Consider the following 17,399-nt stretch of genomic DNA (forward strand, 5'->3'; position numbering starts at 1 on the left):
TGGCTATTATAAACAGTGCTGCGATGAACATTGGGGTACACGTGTCTCTTTCCCTTCTGGTTTCCTCAGTGTGTATGCCCAGCAGTGGGGTTGCTGGATCATAATGCAGTTCTATTTCCAGTTTTTTAAGGAATCTCCACACTGTTCTCCATAGTGGCTGTACTAGTTTGCATTCCCACCAACAGTGTAAGAGGGTTCCCTTTTCTCCACACCCTCTCCAGCATTTATTATTTGTAGACTTTTGGATCGCAGCAATTCTGACTGGTGTGAAATGGTACCTCATAGTGGTTTTGATTTGCATTTTTCTGATAATGAGTGATGTTGAGCATCTTTTCATGTGTTTGTTAGCCATCTGTATGTCTTCTTTGGAGAAATGTCTATTTAGTTCTTTGGCCCATTTTTTGATTGGGTCGTTTATTTTTCTGGAGTTGAGCTGTAGGAGTTGCTTGTATATTTTTGAGATTAGTTGTTTGTCGGTTGCTTCATTTGCTATTATTTTCTCCCATTCTGAAGGCTGTCTTTTCACCTTGCTAATAGTTTCCTTTGATGTGCAGAAGCTTTTAAGGTTAATTAGGTCCCATTTGTTTATTTTTGCTTTTATTTCCAATATTCTGGGAGGTGGGTCATAGAGGATCCTGCTGTGATGTATGTCAGAGAGTGTTTTGCCTATGTTCTCCTCTAGGAGTTTTATAGTTTCTGGTCTTACGTTTAGATCTTTAATCCATTTTGAGTTTATTTTTGTGTATGGTGTTAGAAAGTGGTCCAGTTTCATTCTTTTACAAGTGGTTGACCAGATTTCCCAGCACCACTTGTTAAAGAGATTGTCTTTAATCTATTGTATATTCTTGCCTCCTTTGTCGAAGATAAGGTGTCCATATGTGCGTGGATTTATCTCTGGGCTTTCTATTTTATTCCATTGATCAATATTTCTGTCTTTGTGCCAGTACCATACTGTCTTGATAACTGTGGCTTTGTAGTAGAGCCTGAAGTCAGGTAGGTTGATTCCTCCAGTTCCATTCTTCTTTCTCAAGATTGCTTTGGCTATTCGAGGTTTTTTGTATTTCCATACAAATTGTGAAATTATTTGTTCTAGCTCTGTGAAGAATACTGTTGGTAGCTTGATAGGGATTGCGTTGAATCTATAAGTTGCTTTGGGTAGTATACTCATTTTCACTATATTGATTCTGCCAATCCATGAACGTGGTATATTTCTCCATCTATTAGTGTCCTCTTTGATTTCTTTCACCAGTGTTTTATAGTTTTCTATATATAGGTCTTTAGTTTCTTTAGGTAGATATATTCCTAAGTATTTTATTCTTTCCGTTGCAATGGTGAATGGAATTGTTTCCTTAATTTCTCTTTCTGTTTTCTCATTATTAGTGTATAGGAATGCAAGGGATTTCTGTGTGTTGATTTTATATCCTGCAACTTTACTATAGTCATTGATTAGCTCTAGTAATTTTCTGGTGGAGTCTTTAGGGTTTTCTATGTAGAGGATCATGTCATCTGCAAATAGTGAGAGTTTTACTTCTTCTTTTCCAATTTGGATTCCTTTTATTTCTTTTTCTGCTCCGATTGCTGTGGTCAAAGATGGTTCTTTGAAAGGATAAATAAAATTGACAAACCATTAGCCAGACTCATCAAGAAACAAAGGGAGAAAAATCAAATCAACAAAATTAGAAACGAAAATGGAGAGATCACAACAGACAACACAGAAATACAAAGGATCATAAGAGACTACTATCAACAATTATATGCCAATAAAATGGACAACGTGGAAGAAATGGACAAATTCTTAGAAAAGTACAACTTTCCAAAACTGGACCAGGAAGAAATAGAAAATCTTAACAGACCCATCACAAGCACGGAAATTGAAACTGTAATCAAAAATCTTCCAGCAAACAAAAGCCCAGGTCCAGACGGCTTCACAGCTGAATTCTACCAAAAATTTAGAGAAGAGCTAACACCTATCCTGCTCAAACTCTTCCAGAAAATTGCAGAGGAAGGTAAACTTCCAAACTCATTCTATAAGGCCACCATCACCCTAATACCAAAACCTGACAAAGATCCCACAAAAAAAGAAAACTACAGGCCAATATCACTGATGAACATAGATGCAAAAATCCTTAACAAAATTCTAGCAATCAGAATCCAACAACACATTAAAAAGATCATACACCATGACCAAGTGGGCTTTATCCCAGGGATGCAAGGATTCTTCAATATCCGCAAATCAATCAATGTAATACACCACATTAACAAATTGAAAAATAAAAACCATATGATTATCTCAATAGATGCAGAGAAAGCCTTTGACAAAATTCAACACCCATTTATGATAAAAACTCTCCAGAAAGCAGGAATAGAAGGAACATACCTCAACATAATAAAAGCGATATATGACAAACCCACAGCAAACATTATCCTCAATGGTGAAAAATTGAAAGCATTTCCTCTAAAGTCAGGAACAAGACAAGGGTGCCCACTTTCACCATTACTATTCAACATAGTTTTGGAGCCTGTTTTTAAGTGGAGAGTCAGGGGGACGGAAATCTGTCAGGAAGAGAAAAGCTTAAAAGAAATTTGAAAAAGAGGCCCTAAGAAAAGGCAATCGGGTTTGGTGATAGATGGAATGAATGAACAAATCACGGAAGGAGGAAAAAGAAATGGAGCAAAGTTGTCAGGCTTTGATTAAATGTGCTAGGACCTATGACTTTTGGAAAAGACATATAACATTAACATCTGTTTCTTGATTGTTGTTGTTTCTTCCAGGGAATAATGGTTTATGATTTTGTTTGGCACTGTTTATGTAGGAGATGCTAAAGGAGATACATTGGCTGTGTTCAGTCTGAAAGAGAATAGTATTCACACTGAAAGTCCACGTGAGCTAAAACACAACCCTGAACCTTTGATTCTCATGTGAGAAGTGCAGGGGGAGAAAAAGATGATAAAAATCATTCTCCAAATGATTTTCAATATTTTTTAAATCTATGAAGTACCAGGAAAAATAATATCAGCTTCAACCATAATTGGTTTCTCTAATTATAGAGACTGAAGCCATGAGAATATAGTTCTGTTAAATTTTAGAAGATAACAGTTGAACAGTGTTACTATTTTAGGTAAGAAGGATCCAACTGAAACTTATATTCATTCATTCAACAGATATTTCTTGACCAAACATATGCATCCTGTTAGATAGCTAATGGGGATATAAAAAAATATTAAGCCAGAGTCTCTGCACTACACAGCTTAATGAAAAGTGAAAGTGAAGGCGTTAGTTGCTCAGTTGTGAGCAGCTCTTTGTGACCCATGGGCTGTAGCCCATCAGGTTTCTCTGTCCATAAAATTTCCTTCTCCAGGGAATCTTTCTGACTTGGAATCAAACCTGGGTCTCACATTGCAGGCAGATTCTTTATCATCTGAGCCACAGGGAAGCCCAAACAACTTAGTGTATGGCTTTAAATATGGCTGTAAAAACAGTTAATCATCAATTAAACTATCATGTGATAAAGGAGTGATAAGATTGGATGGCTTATATAGGCATATTGTAAAAGTATTAGTTGCTCAGTTGTGTCCAACTCTTTGTGATCCCATGAACTACAGCCCACCAGGCTCCTCTGTCCATGGATTCTCCAGGCCAGTAGCTGTTCCCTTCTCTAAGAATACTGGAGTGGGTAGCCTATCACTTCTCCAGTGGATTGTCCCAATCCAGGAATCAAACCAGGGTCTCCTGAACTGCAGACAGATTCTTTACCACATGAACTACCAGGGAAGCCCAAACTTAGATTAGGAGAGACTTTAATCAGAATAAAGCATTTCAATATAGGGAATGCTCAAATCACAGAAATCTGCAAGGATTTCAAAAGCAAGCAGAAAACTCTTCTTTTGACCAGGTAAACCAAAATAAGCAAAGACAAGTAGAGATGTTTAAGGAAGTTGATCTATCAGAAAGAAATGTCTGGTAATTGTTGTTCAGTCACAAGGTCCTGTCCTACTCTTTGCAAGCCCTTGAATGGCAGCATGACTATGCCAAAGTCTTTGACATTATTATTATTATTTTTTATTCAATTTTAATTAAAAAAAAATTATACATGTGTTCCCCATCCTGAACCCTCCTCCCTCCTCCCTCCCCATACCATCCCTCTGGGTCGTCCCAGTGCACCAGCCCCAAGCATCCAGCATCGTGCATTGAACCTGGATTGGCATCTCGTTTCATACATGACATTTCACATGTTTCAATGCCATTCTCCCAAATCTTCCCACCCTCTCCCTCTCCCACAGAGTCCATAAGCCTGTTCTATACATCAGTGTCTCTTTTGCTATCCCGTATACAGGGTTATCGTTACCATCTTTCTAAATTCCATATATATGCGTTAGTATACTGTATTGGTGTTTGTCCTTCTGGCTTACTTCACTCTATATAATAGGCTCCAGTTTCATCCACCTCATTAGAACTGATTCAAATGTATTCTTTTTAATGGCTGAGTAATACTCCATTGTGTATATGTACCACTGCTTTCTTATCCATTCATATGCTGACGGACATCTAGGTTGCTTCCATGTCTTGGCTATTATAAACAGTGCTGCGATGAACATTGGGGTACACGTGTCTCTTTCCCTTCTGGTTTCCTCAGTGTGTATGCCCAGCAGTGGGGTTGCTGGATCATAATGCAGTTCTATTTCCAGTTTTTTAAGGAATCTCCACACTGTTCTCCATAGTGGCTGTACTAGTTTGCATTCCCACCAACAGTGTAAGAGGGTTCCCTTTTCTCCACACCCTCTCCAGCATTTATTATTTGTAGACTTTTGGATCGCAGCCATTCTGACTGGTGTGAAATGGTACCTCATAGTGGTTTTGATTTGCATTTCTCTGATAATGAGTGATGTTGAGCATCTTTTCATGTGTTTGTTAGCCATCTGTATGTCTTCTTTGGAGAAATGTCTATTTAGTTCTTTGGCCCATTTTTTGATTGGGTCATTTATTTTTCTAGAGTTGAGCTGTAGGAGTTGCTTGTATATTTTTGAGATTAGTTGTTTGTCCGTTGCTTCATTTGCTATTATTTTCTCCCATTCTGAAGGCTGTCTTTTCACCTTGCTAATAGTTTCCTTTGATGTACAGAAGCTTTTAAGTTTAATTAGGTCCCATTTGTTTATTTTTGCTTTTATTTCCAATATTCTGGGAGGTGGGTCATAGAGAATCCTGCTGTGATGTATGTCAGAGAGTGTTTTGCCTATGTTCTCCTCTAGGAGTTTTATAGTTTCTGGTCTTACGTTTAGATCTTTAATCCATTTTGAGTTTATTTTTGTGTATGGTGTTAGAAAGTGTTCTAGTTTCATTCTTTTACAAGTGGTTGACCAGATTTCCCAGCACCACTTGTTAAAGAGATTGTCTTTAATCCATTGTATATTCTTGCCTCCTTTGTCAAAGATAAGGTGTCCATATGTGCGTGGATTTATCTCTGGGCTTTCTATTTTATTCCATTGATCAATATTTCTGTCTTTGTGCCAGTACCATACTGTCTTGATAACTGTGGCTTTGTAGTAGAGCCTGAAGTCAGGTAGGTTGATTCCTCCAGTTCCATTCTTCTTTCTCAAGATTGCTTTGGCTATTCGAGGTTTTTTGTATTTCCATACAAATTGTGAAATTATTTGTTCTAGTTCTGTGAAGAATACTGTTGGTAGCTTGATAGGGATTGCATTGAATCTATAAATTGCTTTGGGTAGTATACTCATTTTCACTATATTGATTCTTCCAATCCATGAACATGGTATATTTCTCCATCTATTAGTGTCCTCTTTGATTTCTTTCACCAGTGTTTTATAGTTTTCTATATATAGGTCTTTAGTTTCTTTAGGTAGATATATTCCTAAGTATTTTATTCTTTCCGTTGCAATGGTGAATGGAATTGTTTCCTTAATTTCTCTTTCTGTTTTCTCATTATTAGTGTATAGGAATGCAAGGGATTTCTGTGTGTTGATTTTATATCCTGCAACTTTACTATAGTCATTGATTATTTCTAGTAATTTTCTGGTGGAGTCTTTAGGGTTTTCTATGTAGAGGATCATGTCATCTGCAAATAGTGAGAGTTTTACTTCTTCTTTTCCAATTTGGATTCCTTTTATTTCTTTTTCTGCTCTGATTGCTGTGGCCAAAACTTCCAAAACTATGTTGAATAGTAATGGTGAAAGTGGGCACCCTTGTCTTGTTCCTGAGTTTAGAGGAAATGCTTTCAATTTTTCACCATTGAGGATAATGTTTGCTGTGGGTTTGTCATATATAGCTTTTATTATGTTGAGGTATGTTCCTTCTATTCCTGCTTTCTGGAGAGTTTTTATCATAAATGGGTGTTGAATTTTGTCAAAGGCTTTCTCTGCATCTATTCAGATAATCATATGGTTTTTGTTTTTCAATTTGTTAATGTGGTGTATTACATTGATTGATTCGTGGATATTGAAGAATCCTTGCATTCCTGGGATAAAGCCCACTTGGTCATGGTGTATGATCTTTTTAATGTGTTGTTGGATTCTGATTGCTAGAATTTTGTTTAGGATTTTTGCATCTATGTTCATCAGTGATATTGGCCAGTAGTTTTCTTTTTTTGTGGGATCTTTGTCAGGTTTTGGTATTAGGGTGATGGTCGCCTCATAGAATGAGTTTGGAAGTTTACCTTCCTCTGCAATTTTCTGGAAGAGTTTGAGCAGGATAGGTGTTAGCTCTTCTCTAAATTTTTGGTAGAATTCAGCTGTGAAGCCGTCTGGACCTGGGCTTTTGTTTGCTGGAAGATTTTTGATTACAGTTTCAATTTCCGTGCTTGTGATGGGTCTGTTAAGGTTTTCTATTTCTTCCTGGAGAGACTTTAATCAGAATAAAGCATTTCAATATAGGGAATGCTCAAATCACAGAAATCTGCAAGGATTTCAAAACAAGCAGAAAACTCTTCTTTTGACCAGGTAAACCAAAATAAGCAAAGACAAGTAGAGATGTTTAAGGAAGTTGATCTATCAGAAAGAAATGTCTGGTAATTGTTGTTCAGTCACAAGGTCCTGTCCTACTCTTTGCAAGCCCTTGAATGGCAGCATGACTATGCCAAAGCCTTTGACGGTGTGGATCACAATAAACTGTGGAAAATTCTTCAAGAAATGGAAATACCAGACCACCTGACCTGCCTCTTGAGAAATCTGTATGCAGGTCAGGAACCAATAGTTAGAACTGGACATGAAACAACAGACCGGTTCCAAATCGGGAAAGGAGTACGTCAAGGTTGGATATTGTCACCCTACTTATTTAACTTATATGCAGACTACATCATGAAAAACACTGGGCTGGATGAAGCACAAGCTGGAATCAAGATTGCTGGAAGAAATATCAATAACCTCAGATACGCAGAGGACACCACCCTTAGGGCAGAAAGTGAAGAAGAACTAATGAGCCTCTTGATGAAAGTGAAAGAGGAGAGTGAAAAAGTTGGCTTAAAGCTCAACATTCAGGAAATTAAGATCATGGCATCTGCTCCCATCACTTCATGGCAGATAGATGGGGAAACAGTGGAAACAGTGGCTGACTTTATTTTTCTGGACTGCAAAATCACTGCAGATGGTGACTGCAGCCATGAAATTAAAAGACGCTTGCTCCTTGGAAGGAAAGTTATGACCAAACTAGATAGTATATTCAAAAGCAGAGACATTACTTTGCCAACAAAGTCCATCTAATCAAGGCTATGATTTTTCCAGTAGGCATGTATAGATGTGAAAGTTGTACTATAAATACAGCTGAGTGCTGAAGAATTGATGCTTTTGAACTGTGGTGTTGGAGAAGACTCTTGAGAGTCCCTTGGACTGCAAGGAGATCCAGCCAGTCCATCCTAAAGGAGATCAGTCCTAAGTGTTCATTGGAAGGATGGATGTTGAAGCTGAAACTCCAATACTTTGGCCACCTGATGCAAAGAGCTGACTCATTGGAAAAGACCCTGATGCCGGGAAAGATTGAGGGCAGGAGGAGAAGGGGATGACAGAGGATGAGATGGTTGGATGTCATCACTGACTCAATGGACATGAGTTTCAGTAAACTCCGGGAGTTGATGATGGATAGGGTGACCTGGCGTGCTGTGGTCCATGGGGTCGCAAAGGGTCAGACAGGACTGAGCAACTGAACTGAACTGAACTGAGACTTCCCTGTCCTTCACTATCTCCTTGAGTTTGCTCAAACTAATGTCCATTGAGTCATTGATGCCATCCAACCATATCACTCTCTGCCACCGCCTTCCTCTTTTGCTTTCAATCTTTCCCAGCATCAGGGTCTTTTCCAATGATTCAGCTCTTCAAATTATGTGACCAAAGTATTGGAGATTTAGCATCAGTCCTTCCAATGAGTATTCAGTGTTGATTTCCTTTAGGATTGACTGGTTTGATATCCTTGAAGTCCAAGGGACTCAAGAGTCTTTTCCAGCACCATAATTTGAAAGCATCAATTCTTCAGCACTCAGCCTTCTTTATGGTGCAATTCTCACATACGTACATGGCGTCTGAAAAAAAACAGAAGCTTTTTTATAAGCTTTGATTATATGAAACTTTGTCAGCAAAGTGATGTCTCTGATTTTTAATACACTGTCTAGCTTTGTTATAGCTTTTCTTTCAAAGAGCAAGTGTCTTTTTTCAATTTTGTGGCTGCAGTCACCATCCGCAGTGATTTGGAGCCCCCAAAATGAAATCTGACTGTTTCCTCTTTCTCTCCATCTATTTGCTGTGAAGTGAGGGGACCAGATGCCATGATCTTTGTTTTTTGAATGTTGAGTTTTAAGCCAACATTTTCCACTCTTCACATTCACCTTCATCAAGACGTTCTTAGTTCCTCTTCATTTTCTGCCATTAAAGTCACATGATCTGCATATCTGTGGTTGTTTATATTTCTCCCAGCAATCTTGATTCCAGCTTGTGAGTCATCCAGCCCAGCATTTCACATGATGTATTCAACATAGAAGTTAAATAAGCAGGATTACAATATACAACCTTGACATACTTCTTTCCCAATTTTGAACCAATCCCTTGTTCCATTTCCAGTTCTATCTGTTGCTTCTTGTCTTGCATACAGGTTTCTCAGGAGGCAGGTCAGATAGTCTGGTATTCCCACCTCTTTAAGAATTTTCCACATTTTGTTGTGATCCACACAGTCAAAAGTTTTAGCACAGTGAATGAAGCAGAAGTAGATGTTTTTTCTGGAATTCCCTTGCTTTTTCTATGAGCCAACGAATGTTGGCAATTTGATCTTTGGTTTCTCTGTCTTTTCTAAATCCAGGTTGTACATCTAGAAGTTCTCAGTTCATGTAATGTTGAAGTCTAGCTTGGAGAATTTTGAGTATTACCTTGCTAGCATGTGAAATGAGTGCAATTGTGCAGTAGTTTGAACATTCTTTCACATCGTGTTTCTTTGGGATTGGAATGAAAACTGACCTTTTCCAGTCCTGTGGCCTCTGCTGAGTTTTCCAAATTTGCTGGCATATTGAGTGCAGCACTTTCACAGCATTATCTTAGGATTTGAAACAGCTCAACTGGAATTCCATAACCTCCACTAGCTTTGTCTGTAGTGATGCTTCCTAAGGCCCATTTGACTATACACTCCAAGGTGTCTGACTCTTCTAGGTGAGTGATCACACCATTGTGGTTATCCAGGTCATTAACACCTTTTTGTGTAGTTTCTCTGTGTATTCTTGCCACTGCTTCTTAATCTCTTCTGTTTCTGTTAGGTCCTTAAAGTGTTTGTCCTTTATTGTGCCTATCTTTGCCTGAAATATTCCCTTGGTATCTCCAATTTTCTTTGAATGGCTTGTCTTTATCATTCTATTGCTTTCCTCTATTTCTTTGCATTGTTCACTTAAGACTTTCTTATCTCTTCTTGCTATTCTCTTGAATTCTGCATTCAGTTGGGTATATATTTCCTTTTCTCCTTTGCCTTCTGCTTCTCTTCTTTACTTAGCTATTTGTAAGGCCTCCTCAGACAAACACTTTGCATTCTTTAATTTCATTTTCTTGCAGATGGTTTTGATCATGACATGCTGTACAACATTACTAAATCTCCATCCACAGTTCTTCAGGCACTCTGACTACCAGATCCAGTCCCTCGAATCTATTCATCACCTCCACTGTATAATCACAGAGGATTTGATTTAGGTCATACCTGAATGATCTCGTGGTTTTCCCTGCTTTCTTAAATTTGAGCCTGAATTTTGCCATACGGAACTGATGATCTGAGCCACAGTCAGCTCGTGGTCTTATTTTTGCTGGCTGTATACAGCTTTTCCATTTTTAGTGGCAAAGAATATAATCAATCTGATTTAGGTATTGACCATCTGGTGATGTGCATGTGTAAAGTTGTTTCTTGTGTCTAGCAGATTCTGACAGAAAAAGTGTCTATTGTGGTCAACCAAATCTCAGAATAAGCTGTTAAGGGAGCATGTTCCACTTTTTAATGCTTCTCCAGTCCACGGGGCAAGCAGAGATCAGGGCACCAGGGAAGGATAGAAGACAGACTAACATAGGGAGACAATAAAGCAGTGGTAACAAATAGGCTTTTGTGAAACTTAGTCAGACACAAAGGAATATATATGCATACAACTTGAAAACAAGTAAGCATGATGTTATTAGCCATGATTTCATCTATAGTTCAAAGTAAATAGAAAGAATGCTTTCTCTTTATCTACAGGCTTGGAGAAAAGATGTATATGCTTTGTACTCAGGAAGGTTCTTCCTGCCCTCCTGCAGTGTCCATATTCTGGCTTTCAAAGAAAGAAAGGAAAAAAAAAAAAAAGATTCAGTCAAATAGTGTTACATGCACAACGCACTCCTGAGATCAAGTGTTATTATTTCTAAACAGTAGTAGTCATATTCTCTGAACTAACTGATTGTGTTCTCCCTTATTCTTCATGTTAAAATATTTAAAAAAAATTTTAAAAACTTGCCATACATAATAAATTAATCCTTAAGCACATACTGGATATCCCATCGTGTTCATTTCTTTGGGCTGCAATACCAAAGTAAGAAAATTGGTTGCTAAAATTAACAATGATTTATGTCCACACAGTAAATTTGGCAGAGTTCTGATGGATGTAGAGTATAATTGTCTTTTAGGTTTTTTTAATTTTGGCATCCATTGTCCACCCTTGGCATTACTTGGTTAGTAAATATATCTTCAGTCTCTATATCTATTGTCACAAACCCAGCTTGTACTTCTGCGTTTCCCTGCTCTCATAAATACAACATTCACATATGGTTAAGTGCCTATCCTATTCTAATAGGCCCTCCTTTTATCATATTATTCTGCAGTGACCCATATTTTGAAATAAATGATATTCTGTATTATTGGAGGTGAAGGCAACAGCACATCTTTCGTGGTAGGACAAAATTGAACAGATAGCATCCATGTCTATTTGGATTCTCAGTACAATTTTTCTATATCTATGATGCCTAGATTCATAAAGTTTTTTGATAGGTCAACATTTCTAAAGGAAGACACACAATGCCATCTTATAATCTTCTGGGACATTTATTATGAAAGAAATCAAGGATGACAAATCAGAGCAGCAATTCTAAAAGCTGAGAATCATCTAGGCAGTGTCATTTTAATTTTGAAATAGTCGGTACTAAAAACATTTCAATCCATGCAGTTGGCATGAAATCATCAAAATCATAATCAATATCTCACCTTTAATTTTAATTGTACTTATAGAAGAAACTGATTCCTTCCTTTATTGAAGTATAGTTGATTTACAGTGTCAGTCAGTTTCAGGTGTATAGCACAGTAATTCAGTGATGTATATATTATATATATGTAGAATGAGTATACATATAATCATATATTTGTTCTTTATTCATTCTTTTTTAGGTTCCTTTTCCTAAGAACTTGTTATAAAATATTGACTAGAGTTCCCTTGCTATAGAATAAGTCCTTGTTAGTTATCTATTACATATAGCAGGGTATCTATGTTAATCCCTAACTCCTGTTTTCCACTCCCATTCCTTCTCCCTTTTTTCACCATAAATTTGAGTTCTATCTATGCATCTATTTCTGAAATACTCATTTTAGCATGTAGCTTGAAAGAAAATGTCAACTATGTATTGCTTGTAATTGTTGACAGCTAAAACTCTACAAATTAAGCTGTCATAATTTTAGGAAATAGAAAATTTTATTCACCAAAATTCATGGAAACAGGGTTTCACTTCCTGAGATCAGCCAAACTAAGGGACAATCTCCAATCTCCAGAGGTTTGCACACAGCAGAGAGGCCAAGTGTTGAATCAAGGACAGTCGCAGAACACAAAAGGAGAGTCCTCAGGCTCAGATGCTGATGAAAGAATCAGAGAGTGAGGGAAGGAAGCAGATGCTGAGTTATTTGTGTGCGTGCTCTCTCCTTAACTGCCTTTTCACTCTCCACTTAACACACTCCACTGTATGAAAGATGCCTGAAAATGAACACCTCCAATATGAAACTTTTTGTTGTGCCCCTCCCCCATTTCAGTTTATTTCACCGTGTAGTTCCTCAGATTCAAAACATAAGAATAATCCTTGAGTTTTTTCTTTCCACTGACCTTCACTTTCTATGTATGACCTATGTTTATCTGGTAGGTCCTACTTCTAAAATTAATACATATTTAAATTACATATATAATATAAATCTGTATGCTTGCTCAGTTGCTCAATTGTGTTCTACTCTTTGCAACCCCATGGACTGTAACCCTCCAGGCTCCTCTGTCCATGGAATTTTCCAGGCAAGAATATTGGATTGAGTTGCCGTGCCCTCTTTCAGGATGTCTTCCCCACCCCAGAATCAAACCCGGGTCTCCTGCGTCTCCTGTATCTCCTGCACTGGCAAGAGGATTCTTTACCACCGAGTCAGCTGGGATGCCTATGTATGAATTTCGAGGATACAAAACTGCTTTCTATAAGCACTAATTGTATAGTAGGTCTTCAGAACTTACATATAGACCATGACCAAAATTTTTACCTGCTGTCCCTGGCAATCACAAACACTTCTCCTCATGCTTCTATGTGCTTGATAATTTTAAATTTTATGAATAAATGAGATTGTGCAATATCAGTCTTTCTGTGTCTGGCTTATTTCAGTTAGCAAAACATCCTTTAGGTCTATCCATAATGTCTCAAGTGCAAATTGTCTCTTTTTTAGCTCTAAAAATAATAATATATATTTTGTGTGCATAACACATTTACTCTATTTACGTGTCAATCCACATTCAAACTGTTTCTAAGTCTTGGCTATTGTAAACAATGATGTGAAGAACATGAGAGTGCACATCTAACCTGGACACTTTGATTTAAATTCCTTTTGATAATTATTCAGAAATGGGATAATTTAACTGGATGGTAGCTTTCTTTTTTAATTTTTTAGGTAACTTCATAATATCTTCCTTAGAGGTTGCAACAATTTATATATCTATAATATCTCAGAGCTCTCTTCTCTCATGTTTCAACCACATTTATTTTCTTTTCAACAGTCAAACTAGTAGGGAATCTTATAATATTAGCCTTCAGTTTTCCTCCTTCAGTGGTTTGTGGTGAGGCATAATTCTACTTTATTAAAACTCACACTATGTACTTATCATTACCTTCATTTTTGAAATATTTACATTTCTAAGAGTTTTTAAGAATAGATAAGAGAAAAGCAAAGGGGAAAGGAAAGATATACCCATTTGAATGCAGACTTCCAAAGAATAGCAAGGAGAGATAAGAAAGCTTTCCTCAGTGATCAATGCAAAGAAATAGAGGAAAACAATAGAGTGGGAAAGATTAGAGATCTCTTCCAAGAAAATTAGAGATACCAAGGGAACATTTCATGCAAAGATGGCCTCAATAAAGGACAGAAATGGTAGGGACCTAACAGAAGCAGAAGATATTAGGAAGAGGTGGCAAGAATACACAGAAGAACTGTACAAAAAAGATCTTCATGACCCAGATAATCACGATGGTGTGATCACTCACCTAGAGCCAGACATCCTGGAATGTGAAGTCAGGTGGGCCTTAGGAAGCATCACTATGAACAAAGTTGGTGGAGGTGATGGAATTCCAGTTGAGCTATTTCAAATCCTGAAAGATGATGCTGTGAAAGTGCTGCACTCAATATGTCAGCAAATTTGAAAAACCAGGCAGTGGCCACAGGACTGGAAAAGGTCATTCCAATCCCAAAGAAAGGCAATGCCAAAGAATGCTCAAACTACCACACAATCGCACTCTTCTCACACGCTAGTAAAGTAATGCTCAAAATTCTCCAAGCCAGGCTTCAGCAATATGTGAACCGTGAACTTCCTGATGTTCAAGCTGGTTTTAGAAAAGGCAGAGGAACCAGAGATCAAATTGCCAACATCCACTGGATCATGGAAAAAGCAAGAGAGTTCCAGAAAGACATCAATTTCTGCTTTATTGACTGTGCCAAAGCCTTTCACTGTGTGGATCACAGTAAACCGTGGGAAATTCTGAAAGAGATAGGAATACCAGACCACCTGACTTGCCCCTTGAGAAACTTGTATGCAGGTCAGGAAGCAACAGTTAGAACTGGACATGGAACAACAGACTGGTTCCAAATAGGAAAAGGAGTACGTCAAGGCTGTATATTGTCACCCTGCTTATTTAACTTCTATGCAGAGTACATCCTGAGAAATGCTGGGCTGAAAGAAGTACAAGCTGGAATCAAGATTGTCAGGAGAAATATCAGTAACCTCAGATATGCAGATGACATCATCCTTATGGCAGAAAGTGAAGAGGAACTCAAAAGCCTCTTGATGAAAGTGAAAGAGGAGAGTGAAAACCTGGCTTAAAGCTCAACATTTAGAAAACTAAGATCATGGCATCTGGTCCCATTACTTAATGGGAAAAAGATAGGGAAACAATGTCAGACTTTATTTTGGGGGGCTCAAAAATCACTGCAGATGGTGATTGCAGCCATAAAATTAAAAGACACTTGCTCCTTGGAAATAAAGTTATGACCAACCTAGATAGCATATTCAAAAGCAGAGACATTACTTTGCCAACAAAGGTCTGTCTAGTCAAGGCTATGGTTTTTCCTGTGGTCATGTATGGATGTGAGAGTTGGACTATGAAGAAAGCTGAGCCGAAGAATTGATGCTTTTGAACTGTGGTGTTGGAGAAGACTCTTGAGAGTCCCTTGGACTGCAAGGATATCCAACCAGTCCATTCTAAAGGAGACCAGTCCTGGGTGTTCATTGGAAGGACTGATGCTGAAGCTGAAACTCCAATACATTGGTCACCTCATGTGAAGAGTTGACTCATTGGAAAAGACTCTGATGCTGGGAGGTATTGGGGGCAGGAGGAGAAGGGGACAACAGAGGATGAGATGGCTGGATGGCATCACAGACTCGATGGACATGAGTTTGAGTAAACTCCAGGAGTTCGTGATGGACAGGAGGCCTGGCATGCTACAGTTCATGGGATCACAAAGAGTCCGACACGACTGAGCAACTGAACTGAACTGAACTGAGTCAGTTACATGTTGTTCTTCATTGTCCTTTGCAATATTGTTTCTTTTAAGTAATTTGCACAGGAATATAATAAACTTATCCTTTTAGTTAATAAAGTCACAGATTTTGTCATATACTGAAGACCGTGGTTTCAATGAAGGACAAATGAAGGAGGATGAGCAGGAGGTAATGGAGGAAGAAAAACTAGAAGAGAGGAAGAAGACGGATAAGGACATTCCAGCAATAATATCATTACAAATACTCACTCACAGGTTGCTTTCTAATGTCATTAATTTAATGTCACACCAGTGATACAGCAGTAGCTCTTTGTTGATTTTTCCTTTGAAAATGAATGACCTTGACATTTTCAAACAGTATGTTGCTTGGTTAGTGTAGACAAAACATCTGTGCTCTTAATTTGAAATATCAAGGCATCCTCTGATCCATCAATTTTCCATAATGACCCACTGTTCCTAGAGGATGAAACCATAATAACACAGATCTACTCCTTGTTTAGAGTCCACAGTTCTAATTTCCTACTTTTAATCTAATCCCCACATTTTCTATCATGTTGAAGGAGATAATCATGAGTGCAATAATGTTTGCATCTTGGTGCCCCAAACTAAAATATGGGTGTGTTAAGTTTAATTGTAAATTTTAAATATGAATATGAGCATATATCAATTATTATTACCAGGCAGTTTGTGTTTCTTCTTGTTGATTTTTTGGAGGGTCTTTGGAACATTAATTCTTTTACACTGTGAATATCTTAGATCTACTAGAATTGTGTCTAGGACCATTGCTTAAATGAATCAATGAAGAAAAAATGTGGAGGGAAGAAACTCAGTGAGGAAGAATGAGAAAGAATAGAGAATGGAAGGAAGAAAATCACTTTAATATCCAAAATTGATAAAGCAAGACTTATTCTTAAAAATAAGGCTAACTTCCAGGGTTTCTGAACCCTATACATCTTTTCTCCCTTCAAAATATACCTACAAAATTAAATTTATTTTGCATTTGAGAAGCAGCCATGTATCTGCAAGACAAAAAAATCATAGAAAAGAGTAAACAATATGGAACTTGAATTTGACTTTAATTCTTTAGTTGCCTTAATACATCATGCATAATGTCAAAGCACTGTCCAGAGAATAAAAATAATTTATAATGATATTCTTCACCTATAGCACAAATTTTTCCTACAAACACCAAAACTATGACCTACTAATAGGGTCACTTCAATCGATGAACAATGTCTTTATCAGTGTACTTACCTGGATTCTTCAACTTCATAGTACAAAAAGAATAACCTGGAGACAGTGTGAAAATTGGATTCCTAGTGCACCTATAACATCCTGATTCGATATATCTGATGAGAGCTAATGAAGTTGAATTTCTAAGAATATTTCTGAAGATGCTGATTCTGATGGTCTCCTATAATATACACTGAGTAATCATGAAATAAGACACAAAATTTATTTTAAATTTACATGTTTTTCTGATTTCCCATTCTGAGTGTATTAAATTAGCCAACAGATAGCAAAGAGGTAAATTTTGTATTAATTTCCTGAGGGACCGAGGCAGACCTAAGTATTTTCTTCTACTTAGTATAATCATGTCAACTCATGACTTCCACTGAGAAGTCCCCTAAACATTCGAGGAAGTAAATTTAATTCTGAACATGTTCATCTAATCACTATGTGAAATATATACTACTGAGTTTCTCTGATCACATGGCTTTGAGAAAAAAGCATCATTTTATCAGGCAATACACAAAGGATTATCAGATTTTTCTAATAAATATTTAACATCTGATTGGAACATAATGTAATAAGATAAAAGAACAACTTAATAATTTGTAAGAAACATTTAAAATAAATGACTTGAATGTATTATGACAGCACCATATCTTAGAGAAATGTA

General features: G+C 37.3%; 1 long non-coding RNA gene across 1 annotated transcript in view; it reads left to right on the forward strand.

Moving 5' to 3' along the window:
- Positions 1 to 12,814, forward strand: part of LOC133249645 (uncharacterized) — a 36,045-nt gene extending 23,231 nt beyond the window's left edge. The window contains exon 6 of the long non-coding RNA XR_009737039.1: positions 12,797 to 12,814. This is a non-coding gene — a long non-coding RNA (uncharacterized LOC133249645). The remainder of the gene's footprint in view (positions 1 to 12,796) is intronic.
- The last annotated feature ends 4,585 nt before the right edge of the window (positions 12,815 to 17,399 follow it).

The sequence above is a fragment of the Bos javanicus genome, chromosome 6 (assembly GCF_032452875.1).
Source record: "Bos javanicus breed banteng chromosome 6, ARS-OSU_banteng_1.0, whole genome shotgun sequence".
NCBI classification, from domain to species: domain Eukaryota; kingdom Metazoa; phylum Chordata; class Mammalia; order Artiodactyla; family Bovidae; genus Bos; species Bos javanicus.